Below are 7,323 nucleotides of genomic sequence, written 5' to 3'. Positions count from 1 at the left end.
CCTGAAAAATTATTTGTTTGAGCAGATCGCACAGTCACATGTCCGTTCGTTAAACACGTACATACACGTTTAACGCCACATGGCGGTTCGTTACCTCCACTTTTCATTTTGGACTGTAACGTCATGCGATGGCATTGGAAATGAACTACCCATTCATTTATTTGTCAGTAATTTTTGCAGTGGTGCGTCTCGCACAAATTATCAATTTTCTCGAAAACTGGTGGCAACAAATTGATTAAACGCTCAACATATAGTGCCACATGCACCTGCCTTTATCTCGCACCAAAATATTTCAGCTTATCTTTCTATATCTTTCTGATTTAATTTTTAAACGGATGAAAGCCGATGTTCACGGGTATGGACACAGTGCCTCGGAAGGTTAGAGTTGTTCTGTCCCTAGATTAATCATGAGCGGTGTTTTCAATGTAGTGTTGTTGGTTACTCAGATAAAAAAAATCATTGTACAGAATAGCAGCTTGCTGGGCAGCGCTCTTTTCACTCTGTCTCTATTGTCGTCCCTTCCTTGTTATTTTTCGCGCTGTTACACGAGTTTCATTGTACAGGTTGTGACCTATGAAACAAAAGGAACCCCTAAGACCGGCTTCTCCGCATTGTACTTGGTATTGCGAGGAAGTCGCCTATGGCGAACGAGTATGCCATGCTGCAGTTACACATGCATGGACATATTTTCAAAGGAGGCGCAATTACCTTATACAAACTATTTCTCTTACCTACATCTGGCGAAAGAGAACACATTCTCGCATAGCTCCTGAAGTTACGTGGCTACTTCTGCACATGCGAAACAGGGCGCCTGTTCCACTCGTCTACATTACATGGAAATACAGAGGTGGTTCTCCTGCTGTAGAGCTGTAAGCGCTGGCTGTGCCTGAAATCACTACACGGAAGGAGTTCGTAGTGCTGACTATTGTCGCTGAAAATGCATTTGAAGCTTTATCCAAACACAGCGGCGACACAGCCAGCCTAACCATCATCGCTCGCCCCTTGTGTTTCAAAGCAGTATAACGTTATCTGTCTCCTTTTTCTCGCACTAGCCAAAAGATCTGAGTGAGTCAACGCTTTATTTCTAAGATGGCAAGTCAGTCTTAGTGGATTAAAAGGTGAGCTCAGTACTATGCGATGTATCAGCCCGGTTTCGGTGGTCATGGCGATACCACGTGTCGTCACCTACCTGGACCGGGCTTACGTAGCAAATATATTCGAACCCTTTTATTTTTCGCGCTTTGTGAGTCGTCCCAGCGTTGATTCGCCTACGTTATCACTTGCGTCATTCGGTTGTCAGTGATATGAAAGAAGGGAAAAAAATGGCGACACGTCGTGCAGAGCACGAGCCTGAAACAGAACAGGGATGTCGATCTGGGAGATGAGCAAGTCATTTAGGGAGTTGACATGCAAGGCTGAGCGAATCGTTTTGAATTTATTGGCACGGAACTGTTGGACTATGATTGAGGAATTCCTTTAAGGCAAAGAGTAGAAATTCGCTCACAAAATCGTGGCAAACAAAGAAGTCATGCCTGCCGACATGATGATTTTCCATCACCGTGATATCGCCAACAATCTCAGCTGAGCGGCGTCTCAGCTGACGCCGTCTGGTAGGCGACCTCATTACCTAGTGTCACAGACCCCGTGAACGAGGCGCAGACACCGGACTTAATTCCAAAGCCGACTTATCAGCTTCCGAAAAAAATCCCACGAAAGCAAGGACAATTAACAATGGGCGCTCTGGTGCGCCAGCGAACGCCGGTTGCTGTCCAAAGACCGAGTCAGAGCCCAGAGTTGTCAAAACACATCAAAAGATATTCTTCACACAAGGCAGTTACACACACACACTTGCACATTTAGGCTAGACACAGCACAATACAATTCAGATGGGTATTAACAAACACAAGAAAAATAATTCACGACAAGCACTAAGAGTCCAACACGTAAATTACAAAATGAATAGGAACACTAAGTGTCCAATCGTATTCACCCGTGTTGGTCTTGTCAGACGATCTCGGCGTAGCTTGGGGCAAATCTCGAAGAAGGAACTTCTTCCGGAAATGCAGACGCTCGAAGAACTCGTCGACTAGCTTGACGGGGAATCCCCTTCTTCCGCAGACGCGCGGTCTTAACGTTACATCACTTCACCGGTACGGACTGAACTCAACTCCTGCTGATTCTCACACGGCGGTTATATAGCCGTCACAGGCGTTCTCGAACATTCCTATCGGAGTCGTCATCTCGTTGCATTGCCAAAGCCTGGGAATCTTCGAGTCTTTTCTCGCACCTTGGACCGCCACCGTCGGAGCGTCGTCAAGGGGGGGGGGGGGGGGGGTTGATGACTCATCCCGTTGGCGCACGCTCACACTGTAGCAACCTCTCTCGACTCGCCGAGTGAGGTGTCCCGGCGCGCGCGTGTGCTCTTTCTCTCTTCGGTTACCGTCGCTTCGTCGATGCTTTCTAGACGTCTAGGCGCCGTTGTTCGCGTTGCTGTTTGAGGCGTATGCGCTCTCCCCTCTGTTGAAGTGGCCACGGGGCCGGTGTGTTCTTTCGCTGGCTTGCGTGACACGCGGCGCGCGCTTGGATTACGCGCTCTTTTGTGACACCTAGGCTGCCCGCTTCGCGTGGTAAATTCGAAGTTTCGATGGCCGGCATGGTTTCGAGACGGCTGGGAAATGAACGTTAATGTCACGGATAAAGATATGAGCGCCGATTCGCCTACCTATGAAAAAGGAATTGTGGCAGAAACCATCGAACTTGATCGTCAATGTCAGCGATAACTTTCCTGCGTGACCCGCTGCATATCTCCATATCATTCGTGAATCACGAAACCTTATGGTCCCAAGAGCAGAAGCACCAAGTTGCAATTCTCGCTGCCAAGCACAATGCCGAATGATACCAGGACACAGTTTATCTCGTTATAATCACTGCATCCCAGCTGGAACTCCATAGCAACCCGCGCTATTCCTGTAGTATCCTGGCTGCAAAGTCCTTGCAATGGTATCCATCAAACGGCTGTGTTCGACGAAAAGGTGTCTACATATATTTACGTGGTGGTCAAAGTTGACTCTTCTCCCATAAGTGACCAGAAACATGCAAATAGCAAAGTTATAGTTATAATCAGTTAAGCGTACAGTGTACTGTACAATGATCATACATGTAGAGTAAGTGGGCAGGGTTGGCAAAAAGACACTTTAATGCCTGACAAAGTGCCGTAACCCATCCCAGTCATTAAACCGCACAAGGAGCAGTAATGTACACAACATTTAACAAAATAGTAGCAATGAAGCAGCCATAGTTATACAAATTTTTATAATAATAAACAAAACATCGCCAGAAGAACATTCATACTTTGAGACCTGCCTGCAAGACTCAGTTTATAGCAGTAGTGCATTGTGGGGGGGAGGGGGGGGGAACGCCGAACAAATCTTTAAGGTTAAATTCTGGGATTTTACGTACCAAAATCACAATCTGATTATGAAGCACTCCGTAGTCTCCGCTGGGAATCCGGATTATTTTTGACCACCTGGGGTCACGTGCACCTAAATCTATGTGGACGAGCGCTTTTGCATTTCACCCCCATCAAATTTTGCATATCTCAAATGCATTTGGCGTGGTCGATCAATCTCCCCGCAACACGCCGTGCCCAGCTTGTCTAAGTGATGTCGTCCACTGCTTGCCTCTATTAATTCTTGCGCTTTTCAAAGCTGTTCCTTTTTTCTCCATGATAGCTGATAGGGTTAAATGTTTGTGCCTTTGTAGGGACAGGAAAGCAAGAAAAAGCAGCTTATGCGCAAGAACGAACGGTGCTCCAAGCAATAAAAAGCAAGAGTCAGATGAGAAGGCTGCTTCCTGTGAAGAGTAGGACCCTCCGAATAATCATCGCGCATGCCTATTCTCGAAAGGGCAGTGAAACTCCATGTCATGTGCATGGTGCCATGCACGTATGTATCATCGCCCACGGAAATTCCGGACGGTGCGAAAGGCAACGCGAAGTGACCTAGTGGCAAGCTTGAGAAGTAAGGCGCTACACAATTACCACTCGTCACAAAAGGCAGCTTGAAATAAACGAAGCGCCGCCCTCGCGAAAATAACTTAATTTCAATGAAAGATGCGACGAAACGTCGCATTACTCCAAGCGTGAAATCCAAGTTGCTCTGCCCAAGCACACCTCACATTCAAGAAGTCGATTCTTTTCACGAGAGCACGGGTACGATGTTAATAGACAAGTGAGTTCCGAAACGTGCGCGTAGAGCTCCTTTTTTGTGCCTAGCCTGGCTAGGAGTCACTACCTATACGACAGCGCTACACCCACCAAAGGAACACCTGAGCTTAGCGACGCAGGCGAGGGCAGTTAAACGGGCCCTGAACCACTTTTTATCGAAGTGGAGAAATACATTTCAAGTGAAAATAGGCCATTCGATAATCACTTCGCCGCAAAAATTACTTCAATGCGTTCAGCAGAAGCGGAGTTATTGGCAATCAAAAACGGCCTCCGCCTGCGCTCCTTTTCCTCCTTCAATGCTTTGCACTGCGAAGGCTACGGCGGAGTGGGGCGGGGCCACAACGCTCCGCCTCGTGAACGTCACCGTGGCGCGCCGTTCAAATTGCATTTTGGACTTCCGAATTTGATGCCTACGAACCGCTAAACGTAAGCCAAACGCGGTTGTCCTCAGCAAGCCGCAGTGCGCTTAGCCACTGGACTCGTGGCGGCACCTCGCGGTGGCCGCGGTGTACCCGACCGCAGCGACCAATAGCAGCCGTGTATTGGAGTGTGCTTTATTACGATATAAAGCACACTGAAAAGAGTGAGGATCATGGGGTCTTTTGAAACGAGAGCGTTTGAGAGAAAGGTGACTTCGCGTTCCGCTTGCGAGCTCCACGGACCGCGTACGACAGCAGAACTTGGCTGAGATGTTCACAACAGCGTATGCTACCCGCAGACTATGTTATTTCACCAAGCCCGAGGGGTGGTTCCGGGCCCCTTTATTGTGCAGAAACGCACTTTGAAAAACGAACAGTTGCATGCCACCTTATAGTCTCAAAATGGTACAAAGTAAGGAATGCCCATTTCTTAAAGGACATTATTTTGTTTCCGGAAAACAAATAATGTCACGCACTGAGAATACTCTCGTTGTCCGGCAAGTAGTCTTTATTTATGGCAGTTGCTATTCCAACTTGGCGATGTATACAGGGTCACTAATCCTAAAATAAGGCCATGACAGCAACGTCTAGAGGCAGTAGACGCTTGTCAGAACGTATTAAGCATACGCAGTGCCGAAGTTGTCTATTCGGGCACATACCAGTTGTATATACTCAGTGAGTGAGTGAGTGAGTGAGTGAGTGAGTGAGTGAGTGAGTGAGTGAGTGAGTGAGTGAGTGAGTGAGTGAGTGAGTGAGTGAGTGAGTGAGTGAGTGAGTGAGATAACTTTATTTAGGTCCAGAGAAGACGCAGGAGAGACCCCGTGTCACCCAGTGACCCAAGTTCTCTGCTAAGCCAGACAGCAGCCAGCAGCAAGTTCTGCAGAAATCAGCAAGGTGAAAAGAGATAAAAGATGTGCAGATTTCCGCTAGAATCAGGTGGTTGATGGCAGGTCTCGGGTCTAGCACAATCGCATGTAAACCAGTCGCAAGCAGCCCCTCTCGCTTCTCACGCTGTTCTCCTTTTGAGATGTTGTTGCTGTTGTTGTTGTTTTTGTTATTTCCTATGCACTAGTGGCACCTACCCACCGGGGGGACCACCCGAGAATTGGTTCGTTTGCACAATTTGCACAAAAAAGTAGAACAATATTTTAGATGTTCTCTTGCACTATCATGGAGCGTCGTTCGTCTTTGTTTTCGTCTTTCTTTGCCGTTTCTTGCTAGTGTTACAATACCGTTATAGAAGTGGGTCCAAAATCAAATACAGTAGACTTCCGTTAATTGGACCTCGATTAATTCGACTTTTCGCTTAATTCGAGAACGCTAGAAAATCCCCGCGGGAAATTATACATTGGGGCTATCGAAGGAAAACTCGTTTAATTCGAACGCGACAGCATGTCGATTCGATTAATTCGACCTCGACGGCGCCCCCTCATGCGCGCAGCGGTTACTAAAAGCTTGAAAAAAAAAAAAAACATGGAATACAGCACACAGCACTACTGCTTCCCTAGGCAACGACAGTGGCGGCTGCAACATATTATGCAGCAATGATGACGACTTGCGCTGTGCCCTGGGCGATGTCTCCTTTGGCGGTTTTAGCCGCGCAGACGATAGTGTTGATGTCTGTTAGCCACTGACCAACGATGAAATGTATATTTATTACAATACTGTATTGAAGTAGTCTGTCGATGACGACAGAATACTTCTAGCAATAAAAGAGATTTGTATTCGTTCAGAGCACTATTTTGGCCTAGTTGGTGCATAGCTTAAGAATGATGTGTGGCGCAAGGTTAAAATTACCAGAAAAAATAGAAGGAAATAGAAACCATCATTCTCAAGCTATGCACTAACTAGCCCAACATACTCTGCTAAACTCAATTTCCTCTACGGTGGGCCCTTTCCAGTCTTCTCTTCCCAATACCCAAGCTCAGGATTACGTGCAACTGATTGCTTCTGCGTCGTACCGTGCTAGGTTTATTGGTTTTTGTATGAAGAAAGGTTTGTCGCTCTTTCTGTCTCCTTCTATTTCTTCCGGTAATTTTAACCTTGCGCCACAAATCATTCTTGAATTGAATTCATTCATTTTGCCGCCGTTTGTTAATTCTACATTTCGGATAATTTTATCAAAATTTGTTGTCCATGAAGGGTCTAATTAAAGGCCAACTTAAAAAATTTCACGTTGGCTAAGATAAGGGAGCACTATATCGTCATCATCATCAGCCTAAATTTATGTCCACTGCAGGACGAAGGCCTCTCCCTGCGATCTCCAGTTACCCCTGTTTTGCGCTAGCTGGTTCCAATTTCTACCTGCAAATTTTCTCCTTTCACCACCCCACCTAGTTTTCTGCCGTCCTCGACTGCGCTTCCCTTCTCTTGGCACCCGTTATACCATATACCATGCCCTAAAGAAATCTCGGCAGAAACTGAAGGCAGGGAACTGCAAAGCTATCTTGTTACCATCCCTTTAAACAGCACCTAAGCAGATGACGCGTGTACCAGGTACTGTCGCTATCACGTAAGCCCGAGCACGCCGCATCCGAACGTTTTAAGCAAGCCGCGGGCAGCTGCGGGCGCCGAGGTCATGCCGAGGAGCCGCGCGCTCTAGGTCATGCGTCACTTCCGGCGAGTGGTAAAGGCGGAGTTTTTGTCAGTTTCGGTATCAACAACGGCAATTTTTTGAAG

This window comes from Dermacentor silvarum, chromosome 1 (assembly GCF_013339745.2).
Source record: "Dermacentor silvarum isolate Dsil-2018 chromosome 1, BIME_Dsil_1.4, whole genome shotgun sequence".
NCBI lineage: Eukaryota > Metazoa > Arthropoda > Arachnida > Ixodida > Ixodidae > Dermacentor > Dermacentor silvarum.
Note: the sequence above shows the minus strand (reverse complement) of the source record.